The following is a 12195-nucleotide window of genomic DNA, read 5'->3' as shown; positions in this document are numbered from 1 at the left end:
CGCAACGAGAATTACACCGAAATTTGATCTGTTTTTCAAGCCCTTTATTTATCTGAGCTAATGCAGTGATGTGTCCAGTTAAATGTTTGATGTAACAAATTAGTCGGTTTCATCTCAAGATTTCTTTTGACTTACCTCCAAACTAATAGCACTCTAAACAGTTTTTATTTCATTTGGACCTCAAACTTTTGCAATGTGTAATCAGGGGCTAGGATACTTGAAGCTACTTGCAATCGGAATTGAATTTGTTATAATATGGAAACCACTAGAAAGAAAAATTGAAATAAGGTGTTAGTATTACTGTACAAAACAATTAAAAATGTTTAGTAATTTGTCATACCATTCCATGCACATATTTGAAAAAAAAATTCGTTAAGGGTGAAGGGTAGTGGATATATAAAAACCTGTTTAAATCCACCTAGTGATTTAATGATGCCTTTCTTATATCAATTATACTATCATATATAATACTGCGATTTTTGAAAGAATAAACGAAATCGGTTTGTTTGACCGTCTACTGATAAAAACTATCAATTGGAAAAGATTAGAGGTAGATTTAGAAAATTTTTAAGGTTTTTCCCCATTTTCAGTGATGGTATACAATTTTTAACCCACTTTACCCTATATTTCCGGATCAGGAAGTCGGATCCGCATGAAATTCAGGAATTACGTATGGGACCACAGGACCTTTCATTTGAATCTAAGTTTGTTAAAATCGGTCGCGCCATCTACGAGAAAAGTTAGAACACATATTTTCTTTTTTTTTGCACATTTTACCCCATAACTCCCGAACCAAAAGTCGGATCCAGATAATATTCAGAAATTTTTCATGGGACTTCAAGACCTTTCATTTCAACCTGAATTTGTGAAAATCGGTTCAGCTATCTCTGAGAAAAGTTAGTGCGTAATTCCAGAACCGGAATTCGTTAGTAATTCCAGAACCGGAATTCGGATCCAAATAATATTCAGTAACTTTGTATGGGACCACAAGACCTTTCATTTGAATCTAAGTTTGAGAAAATCGGTTCACATACACACACACACACACACACACACACACACACACATACACAGACATTTTGCGTTCTCGACGAACTGAGTCGAATGGTATATGAAACTCGGCCCTCCGGGCCTCGGTTCAAAAGTCGGTTTTCACAGTGACCTTTCTATATGAGAAAGGCAAAACATTTTTTGCGAATTTGTTTAGAGCTATAGTTAAAAAAATAAATTCAAATGTTTCGCATAATACGAAGCATCGTTCGAAAAACGTTTTTTTTATCTCATGGAAAATTTTTGAGAAATACACGCAACGTAGTTGTAGTAGATGTTTTTCTATGTTTTTATTTGATTTTTTTTTAACGTTTTCATTTTTTTGTGGTTATTTAAAATTCTCCATTTTGTAGCTATAAAACCTCCCCAAAATAACTAAAAACGAAAAGGAAAACGTTGAGATTGGGTATTTTCTCTGTAGAAAGTGTGTGAAAAGTTTGAAAATAATTGGTGAAGTAGTGTTTAAATGACGATGGACACGGACTTGTACAACGTGCTTTCGAGAAAAACGCGTTTCAAGTTTACTGTTCTTAAATTTTGTTATAATAAAACATTTGAAGAATGTTTTGTCAAAATTTAACGTCAATTGAAACAGAATTCTTGGGCCTGTGTACCGAGATCTTGCCTCTTCGCAGTATGAAATAAGAAAAAATTAAGGCCCATAACTTCTGGTGTTTTGTTTCGATAGGCTTGAAAAACTGACAAAAGATTCTCGAAATGTTTTACTATAAATAAATACAAAGAAAAAATAAATAAGTTTTCAAAAGTGTTAGATCCTAGCCGTCCAATAATCCGGTAGCAGAAGCAGTAGAGTTTAACGATTTAGCGCTGTCTGAATAAGTGGTGTATCGCGTAAGTAAATTAGTGCTGCATGTAAAGATGTACCACTACATCCCAAACGGCGTATTTTCTGGCGAACCATCATTTAGTCACTCTGAACTGGGCATTACCACTATCTTTATTTGGTTCTTCGATCTTCACACGTACGGATACGAGATGCAGCAACCCAAGCAAGTTTCATGTGACGGCTCATTTCAACGTCTCTTCCATTCCGCAAGGTGTACCATACCGACAGACAGACAGACAGACAGGCGGGTCCATTGGGGGCTAGGAAAAAAAACCAGCTTCGTTGCTTGTCCACTTTTCGCTGGCTCCGCGCTCACAATGCTTTACTCGCATATAAAAATAAAACTAACATAAAGCGCCCAGCGAGATGCGAAATTAAGATAGGAAATAATGTAGGTATTTATGAAAACGTTTATTAACAATTTATATTGTTAAATTATGATATCATTTGAGTGTTAAATCATTTTATTGCATCCAATTAGGAAGGTGCACTTGGAGGCCCGTTTGGCTCCGGACTCTGTGGGTTTTCTAGTCATGAACCGAAGCGAGGGCGGCCGGTTGGAGGGCTTCAAGCGTATATCCATTCGAAGAAGTGGCACGTTTTGCTGCCGAACGTGCCTCTTACGGCCGAAAGAACGGTCCTTCGCGCATTCGGCAGGAGCTGTTTTGCCATGTTTACTTGTTCGCTTTGGGCGAACGAAAGAAAAAAAAAGTATTTGCGATACTATCGATTGCAACAAAGCGCGCGTCCGGCTACCAATGGAAAATAGAGTTTATTCGGTAACAACGGAAAATATTCCACTTCGTGATTATGCCGAAAACAGCAAACCTTTCCGCGGACCAACCGAGCGCGGCGGTACAGTATGCTTTAATGATTTAGTGCGAGGACAGAGGAAGTACAGATTCATTAAATTGATAACCTGGCGATACAACGATATTGGTAATTATAAACAAGCGAAGTTGGGTTCGGGTGCATGTTTTTAATTTAAGGAAACCCGAAAAGAATACAACGCAACGTGAGTCCAAATTTGTACCGCAATGTGCAGCCCGCTTGATTGTTTGACCGGAGCCAGAGATATGCGATCGAAAGTTTCTTGCTTTGGTTCCTCATACTCCGCAGCCAGCAGGAAGCGGGCTTGTTTTTGTTCGGCTTTCACTTTAACGGTCCTATTTAGAAAGGAATAGAAAGCTGACGACGATAAGATGCGACTTGTGCATTCTTACGGGTGAGCGAAGAACGAAGCCCGGGACAGCTTAATACAGAACAACTGATGATTTATACCATTTAAACGAATTCTTCTGTGCTTTCCCATGGTTTCGGTATTATGATGTATAGCTGAAATGAGAACGCATTTTTTTGTTTCGTATCTGATGATCAGGAAGTTTTAGAAGATAGAAAAACTGAGTCGAATGGTATATGACCCTCCAGGCCAATTTTCACTAGCCGGTTTTTCAAGTGATTGCATAACCTTTCTATATGAGAAAGGCAAAAACACGAAATATCTATCAGAATTAAATTAAATTTAATACCGTTTTATAATAAGATGAGTAATAAGCAATTGACTACAGCAGGTTTTGTGTATAGAATATAATTTTACAATAAAAAAATTCTTGTTTATGGTATAAACACTCTTATTCCATCCAGTTGTAATTGACAAAATGTGCACTTAGCAGTGATCTTTTTTGTCGATATTTTCAGCATCAATAATCATTTGTCTCTTAAAAATTGTAACTAAAAAGACTGGTCATCGATCGCTTTGTTAAAATAAGTAGGACGAAATATTAATAAAATAAAAAGGACAATTTCAATAAATATTTCTTGGGTATGTTTGAGTGGTTTCGTTTTCTCGATGGTTGTAGTTGAAAACAGCTACAATCGATTTAGTTATGAAAATGCATGGATTATCATTTTGAATTCGAAAATAATGCAGAATTTCCAATGTAACGTTTAACACGTCACAGTCGAACAATTAACAATTATGTTGCCAAAAAGAAACCGTATGCAAATAAGAGTTTTGGCAATAATTTCTTTGACATTTCTGTTTCAACAGACTTCACGTCCGATTCTTAGCTTTCAGAGTCATTGCACGACTAGTACTACTAGTATTAGTACATCCTACTGACACTATGACTTTCCAGGCCAACAACTTCCAGACTCGAACATACAACAACTGGCTTGTAAGAAAAATGCCCTATGCATTGAACCACCAGCCCGGACTCACCCGTACTAAGAATAAATCGAGCAAAATACTACACTGAAGAGTACTGTAATCAATCTTTCAATCATTCAGAAACGATTGTATTGAAGGTTACATCTAATTTTGATTCCAAGCGTCATTTTATCGTGCTTTGTTCAAAATCTCTACTGTTGGGATATTGCGGAAACATCGACTACATAAAAATATCGGTAACTCCATGAAAAGTTGACAAGATTCTTATAGTCTACGGCTCGTTTGGTATTACAACAAGGTAGCTAATTTTGGAATCATAGTTAGTTTTCAAGGTCAATTGTAACAGATATTGTCGAAAAACTCTAAATTTTGACATAAAGGTTTGTGTAACTCGGAAAGTATTAATCAGATCCAAAAACGAAAACGAAAGTGTTCCTGGAAGACCTCATTTGCAAATAGTTTGGTCAAAATCCAGCCTTCTCTGATATTCACACCTCTTTATTTTGCACACATATAGACACACATACATAAATACAAGTACATACAACTGCTCAGTTCGTTTTCTAATATTTGAGCGAATTTTATACCTATTTTGTATATTTATAAAAAAAAGGTTAAAAGGCAAAATACATACACATAGACATTTGCTCAGTTCGTCGAGTCGAATCGACGGCCTTTCGGGCCTCGGAAAATTTTTGTAAAGGTTGTATTCTTTCACTTATTATGTCACAATAGTTAGTAGTATCGATATTTTGGTTTTATGTTTGCTGAGCAATAGAGACATTGAGAGGGCGTTGTGAAGATTTGTAGGAATATTAGGGGTGATCCGAGCAGCAGGTCATAACCAGAGCTGCAAATTTTCAGTCATGTCAAATGACCTTGACAGACTGACTAAAATCATCGTCAACTGTAATCGGTACGGTCAAAGTGTCTGTCAAATGAGATACTCGATAGTTCAATGACCAAGTAGAAGTACACAGAAAGAAAAGATGAAACTTACACGACCTGTAAACCGATAGTACTATGAAATAGACATCAGTTGAAACGAAAATCTGATTTAAAACCATGATTGATGTAAAATTACATTAAGATTCATTTAGTTTTTCATTGAACAAGACTGTATATTTACAAACCGCTAAGTTTTGTAATGTAACTTTCCATCCAATTGCCTGCTCCAAATATGTGCATAAAAATAAATGTAAATTCACAAAATATTTTTATCTGTGTATACTCAGTCAAAGACAGGTGACGCATTTTGTTCTCTCTCTCATTCTCCTATTTCCTGTTGAAGTAATAAAATTCCATGAGAGTACTAACATAAACATAAATTGATAAAGTTCATTGTTCTTTGTAAAAAGTAATCGGATTTCGAAGTTTATTGGTGTACATGAATTTAATTCAATGTTTATGCTGCTTGATTAATATTTAGTCACATCGTATTCAAGCAGTGACAGGAGAAATGAAAATAATATCAATCGCATCGGCAATCAATGAGCGTCGTGGTGAGTATAATATCAAGAGAATTTAAGTTATGACAGATCGGTTCTCAGACACTCAATATATGATGATTGGTAGAGCCTGGTTGGCAGCAGTCTAGTGACATAAACTTTCCAATCTTCGTCGTGCAAAGTTGCTCGTTGATAGTGACATTTAGCAGCTCTGGTCATAACCGAGTTATACCAAAACTGAATCTCTTCACTACGCTCTTGGAAAAAAGGAAAATTATGTATGACGTAAAGTGAATTGCAAAGCTTCTGTTATGGGCATCCATGTAGACACATATTTTCAAAATTTTATCGTTGGATGTAGTTAGAATTTTTTGCTAGTTGAACTATTAAAAACCGAACCGGAATAATAACAAAGTTCGTTGCTTTCTACTATAAACTTGCTATTACGTGGTGAATAGAGAAAATGTTTTGTTAAATTTAAATTGTTTTTAATGTTGTCCGCATGCCGGTCAACACACTTATTCCAACGATATTCGATAGATAGACCACAATTTGTCATCAGGGAAAAACTGCAAACGCTTGAGTTAAAGAATTGGTATTCAACTTTTTGGATCAAAATAAATACTGCTTATTTTTATTTCAATATGGTATGTGGAATTTTCGAGATATGATTTTTTGAAATTTCGGGTTTTCAAAAAAGAGCCTTTTTTCAACAGCCTATACCGTAAAATCTAATAAAGATACAAACATTCGTCCAAGACATGAAATGTGCGTCTTTTCCTTAGCTTTCAAATAAACGATTCCATAAAACAACCTTTAAAGTTAATATAATGAAAAAAGTTAAAAATAATAAACAAATAAAAAAAATCAAACTTGGGCCTATTTTTTTTCTTTTTTTGTTGAAAAAAGAAGCCTTAGGGGTTTAACTCAATCTTGGCAAAGTTTCTGAGTGGAAAGATTAATATTTTCGGAGCAGTGAATTTTTCAATTACGACCCTCACGCGCGAAGTGTACCGCACCGTAACTCACTCGAATACGGGCTTAACTTGTCGACACATGTCGCGCCACTGATCGAATCCTAACTTTGACAGTTTATTGTTAGCAACGTTACAGTTAAGATTGCGGTGTGAAAATAAATTCAAAAATCTAAAATCGTTGCTGCAATCCATTTAACTTCAAGACTCATGTTAGCAAAAACATTCGTTGCGTTGGGTTTCTTCTTCCCTTCTTGAGAAAGTCCATTTTTTGCAAGTAAATGATGTTTCGTGTGCACCGTGTAGGCAGAAAGCGAGTACAATTGGGGCAAATGATTTACGTGAGTATTAAAATAGTGCTAACATACAGTTTTCGAAAAGTGGCGAAATGATGCAATTTTCACTATTCAGCTTTTAGGGGAAAATTCTGCTGATGCAATAGTGATCACAGATTATGAATTCTCTGAGACTGATGACAATGTGTCTATATTCAACGACCATACAGAAGTAATTCTTACATTTACTTACATTATAACATTGCATTTCTCAAATTTTTAAAATTTCGATCGCCTTCTTAGAATGAATCATATTTGGTTATCTTACCGAATTGAATCAAAAATTGCATGCCAAAGATGCAACTAAATCCGAGAGAATGAGAATTTTAATTATTTTGCCAAAAAACTGGAGTATTCGTAAGACAGCGCATACGAAGAACATCTCAAGATATTTCGTTGCGAAAGTAGGGAATCTCGTGGAAAAAAAATGATTATTGCGATTCCGAGAACAAAAAGTAAAAACAATTTTTCCCTGAAATAATAATTAGAGTCAAACAATTTTACACGATGCACACGAAACATCATTTGCTTGCAAAAAATCGAATTTTTCTAGAAGGGAAGAAGAAACTTGATGCAACGAATGTTTTTGAATTTTGAAATCATTTTTACACCACGATTTTATCTGTAGTGTTGCTAACAATAAACTTTCAAAGTTTGAATTCGATCAGTGGTGCAACATATGTCGACAAGTTAAGCCCGTATTCGAGTGAGTTGCGAGTTCTTTACCGAAAAAAATAGTTAGGTGAAAAAAAAAAATTTGAGTGGCTGATTTTGCGTGGAATGCCCCATATATATGTTCCTTCAAAACTATGCCTTAATCGCATGAGAGGAATTCTGAACATTAACAGTGCAAAAGGTGGCAAAATCAGAATTGACATCCACCGATTTGGACGAATCTTTGTATATGTTTTCAGTATGGCAGGCCATTAACTTTTTTAAATCGGTGTAACTCGGTGTAATTTCTGCAAAATGGTAAAAATGGTAATGGTTTCAGAAAGAAGTTGTAGGAAAACAACACTCTAAAAACATTACACACCGAAACAAAGTTTTACGTTTTTTTTCAATTATTAGAAAATTTAGCAAAAAACCCGTTTTATTATCCACCTAGTGGTGCAACGATAACGATGACTTTCTCATCTTACTTTTTTTTAATTCAGCAAAGTACAACAACTTAAAAAAAATAGAAAATAGTTTGGAAAATTTCTGTTGCATAATACTACTACATTGATATACTACATTTGAATTTAAGTTAGTCAAAATTTATTTAATTATATGTGAGAAAGGGAAGTGAGCTTAATTTTAAAGATTTTGAATACTTTTTATTTGAAAGATTTTTGCTGTATGATGGCTTAAATTGGGGAGAAAAATTTACTGGTAATCAGACTTGGATGAAATTCAGCAAATTATTCATGGGCCTAGCAATCCTTTACTTGTAATGATGCCATATCTCACATATATTCGTATACAAATGTGTGGTACTCTTCAAAATAATTTTGTTTGATTCTTGAATAACAAAACTGTTTGTCCATAAACTTGTATAACCTACAGAGTGAAACAGTCCTCAGATCGGTTGGGCCATCTTCGAGAAAACGAAGTGAGTTCCACTATTGCAGGGAGCCGGTATAGTCGAAGTCGGTTTGAGAAAAGTGTCTGGGATCCATTTTTGAGTCTATGGCTACATTCTTTGGTCATTAATCGAAAACCGGGAATCAGGAAGGCCGAAACTAATTTGTTTGGCCGTCTACAGACAATGACTACCGATTGGAATAGTTTTGAGGCAAGTTTAGAAATTAATTTACGTCAATTACTTTACCGCTTTTAGTGACGGTATAAATATTTTAACAATTTTTACCCGGTAATTCTGGAACCGGATGTTGGATCTGGATAAAGTTCAAGAATTCAATATGGGACCACAAAACCTTTCTTTTAAATTTCAGTTTGTAAGAATTGGTTCAGCCGTCTCTGCGAAAAGTTAGTGCACTTATTTTAATTTTTTTGCATATATCGCCTTGTAATTCCGGAACCGGAAGTCGGATTTCAAAAATTCAGGAACTTTGTATGGGGCTACAAGACCTTTCATTTGAATCTAAGTTTATGAAAATCGGAAAATCATTCATACATACACACACGTACATCCATACAGACATTTTGCATACTCGACGAACTAAGTCAAAGGGTATATGACACTAGGCCCTCCGGGCCTGGGTTCAAAAGTCGGTTTGCATAGTGGTTGCATAATCATTCTATATAAGAAAGGCAAAAAGTCTCATAAGACGAAAATTTGGTTCGAATCCTCAAAAAACGAAGAAGTTACAGCTAAAACATTTTACAAGCCGGTATAGAACATGGAGCTCTTGGTAAAAAATAGTCATTTGAAAAGCAGAATATTTTGAAACAAATTAAAAGCAATAAATTAACTTACAATTGGGAAAATAAAATCGAAAAACTCCGATTTCCGTGGCATCCGTTGTAGAAATGATGTCGAAGAAAAAGTTGTAGGAAATTAAATGAGCGCTCGATGAAAACAAATATTGAGAAAAAATAGACTTATTTTGTGCTTAGGACAATCGTTTTTTATTTTCTTCGGTTTCGTTCAGCACGTCAGTAAGGGCATTGCTCTTCGGTGCAAAGAAGAAGGGTGTTTTATAAATAGTAGAAACTTTACGGCTTTACGGTTTGTTTTGAACTGCTGGTGTCCGTTGAAATTGCTATGATATGGATAGTATTGATGAGGAAAGTTAAATTCATATAAAAAATCTTATAGTCCCACGTGAAATTCCTGAATTTCATCCGGATCCGCCTTTCGATTCCGGAATCTAAGGGTGGTTAGTGTTAAAAATTTTCAAGCAGTAGAATAAGCGACGACTTAAAATAGTAAAGAAATGTTCAAATCTGTTCTTAAAATTCGAAATTTAGGTCCTGTAGGTTGTAGGATAATGGTTGTTAAAAATTTCTAACCTCCATATAGTTGATGACGCAAAAACAAGGACGATATCATCAAGATTGGTATCAACATTATTCCGATTTGTCTGTCTGGTTAGTTGATGATCAAACTGATCTACAGATTGATAAGTTCTGAAAAATGCCCAAATGAGTCACGGTGATTTCTTCGAAATTTTCTTGATGGGCACAGCGTTCCCATTCCTGTTGATAACTAATTAAAACTAGGATAATTTCATTAATTACTGTATTTGGGTCGAAGTGAGCAGCTCTGAGGGATTCCGGTTTCAGCTTGTGATTGACAGTGGCTGGTGGAGCATTAGAAAGGTCAGGTCTCGAACATAGGACAGCCGATATACAATTTTGAAAAACAATGAACTATGAATGCTTCAAGAATAATTGAATACGCAAAGACTCAACAATCTTTGTGAACAATTCATCAAAAATCAAATGCCATATCCTATTCCAGAAAACCTTAGTTAAATGTGAATCACTACTTACAAAGACTCAGGTAAATGTGTGAAAAAATGAGTATTTTGGAATAAATAAGATTTTTTTTTCTTTTGCTTAGTCTGTTGGTCGAGTTATTTACTTGATTGATTACTGTCAATTTATTTAATTAGCGTTAGATGGATGAATAGATAGTGCATATAAGTTGATAGCTAAATTAAATGACAGTTCCAGACTTTTCTGGTGAACCAGAAAATCGATATTCGAATCTCATCCAAACCATCTTTATCGGCGTTCGCACAATAATGGCTATCTTTGCCCAGCTGGGCTGTGACGTTTAAATTTCCTCAACCGGAATATTTAAGCTGGCGCTTGCCGTAGTCTCACACACACACACACACTCTCTCTCCTTCTCTTCCTCCGTCAAAACCATCCACACAAAGTTCCAGATTACGACTCAGGAATCATCAAACAAGCAGTGGTACGAGAGAAAAAAAATCGTCCCTGTCACGAGGATTACACCAACACAGTATCGGTTCGACTTTAGAATTACCCATACTGTGCCACATAGAAGAGAAGAAAAATCATCCCTTCACAAAAGTTGATGGTTGAAAAACGTTTTTACCTTACCATGTCCTTTTCCGTCCCATCCCGTCCCGTCCCATACCATCCTCTAGCAATCGTCTCGCAGCGTTCCACGGTTCATTTCCCATGCGCCCGATGTTGAAGTTCTATCACCAGCCCTTCCATCGTCGAGGCCACGCTTTCTCGTTCAGTTCATTTGATCATCATCGTCGTGTCTCTCTTGCTCCTGCTTTGATGCTCGTCACTCCTCGTCATCATCAGCCCTCCCGGCCGGAATGCAGACTGTGAGCATCACAGTCGGTGGGTTGGGTGTAGCGTAGAAAGTCCTTGGCATCGTCATCGTCATCATTGAATCCGTCCATTTTCGAGGAATGTTTCCTTGATTTTTCTTCGTCTCCGGATTCGTCCTTCGGTATATAAGCGTTGATCTGCTACACATCACCCGGCAGTCAGAGTGTCATGACGAACCGTCGTTCTGTGCTGCTGGTGGTAACTAGAGACGGAACGGTTGTAGAGAGCCTGCTTGAACGTCAGGAGGCGCACGGAAGAAACGGATCCATCTGTGTGCGCTGCCGCTCGCTGCTGCAGCACTCCGGCGAAACCATGTTGGCTGTTGTTTTTCTTTTCTTTTGCAGTGCTTTCGGTGGCACAATGTAATGGTTCTAAGGAGAAAATGCGCTGCCAAAGGGAAGATGAATGGGGGAAATGGTGACACTTTACTGAATGTCGTTGTGGATGGTTTCTTGATGCACGACACTAGATGGGATGGAAGGGATTGTAGGGTGCTGATGGTAGCGACGCTAGTGGGGTTGATTGTCACACCTTGGGGTGATTGAATTGGGTCATGTTTTAGTGCATTAATTTTTAGAATTTGATAGTTTGCATTAATATTATTTGGAACGTTTATTTGAAAATTTTATAATTTGTGTTAATAGTTGATGTTTATATGGAGTTTTTTTTTTTCAATTAAACTTATTTTTTTCGCTTGTAGATTAACTATGAATATTACGAATTTTCCGAAACATCAACCATCAAGGTTTCCACAACAAGAACTATAAAATTATGCTACGGCGAAGAAAAACTTATGTAAACTGCCTTAAGAAATAAACGTATTTATGGAAAAAAAAAGAACTATAAAATCAAATTTATATGATAAAATGGGTTTCTCATAGCTATCATTTTAGTCAGAAAACTTCGATAAATCCCTTGATCTTTTGTCATCGAATCAAAGCATCCCTACCTACGGGAATTGATTGATACTGCTGATTACATTGATGACTATAGCGATGATGGTGTTGGTTTCTTAGTCATCATTAGTTGAAGTGGGAAAAGATCCTATAACAGTCGCTAGTTAGTGGTACGGCAATCGTTGCACTGTGAGTCAGGCATCGAGTGG

At 36.2% G+C, this 12195-nt stretch overlaps 1 protein-coding gene across 2 annotated transcripts in view; it reads right to left on the bottom strand.

Annotated features, from left to right (window-relative positions):
- Window positions 1-12195, bottom strand: part of LOC131430644 (zinc finger protein 236-like) — a 198370-nt gene that overhangs the window by 133239 nt on the left and 52936 nt on the right. Inside the window, exon 2 of one of the 2 annotated variants that reach the window (XM_058595763.1) lies at window positions 136-265. The exons of the other annotated variant lie outside the window; for it this stretch is intronic. The gene's annotated coding sequence lies outside the window, so the exon portion shown is untranslated. The remainder of the gene's footprint in view (window positions 1-135; window positions 266-12195) is intronic. 2 annotated transcript variants of the gene reach the window in all.

Source organism: Malaya genurostris, chromosome 2, assembly GCF_030247185.1.
Source record: "Malaya genurostris strain Urasoe2022 chromosome 2, Malgen_1.1, whole genome shotgun sequence".
NCBI lineage: Eukaryota > Metazoa > Arthropoda > Insecta > Diptera > Culicidae > Malaya > Malaya genurostris.
The sequence above is the reverse complement of the archived record's forward strand: the minus strand, read 5'-3'. Positions and strand labels throughout refer to the sequence as shown.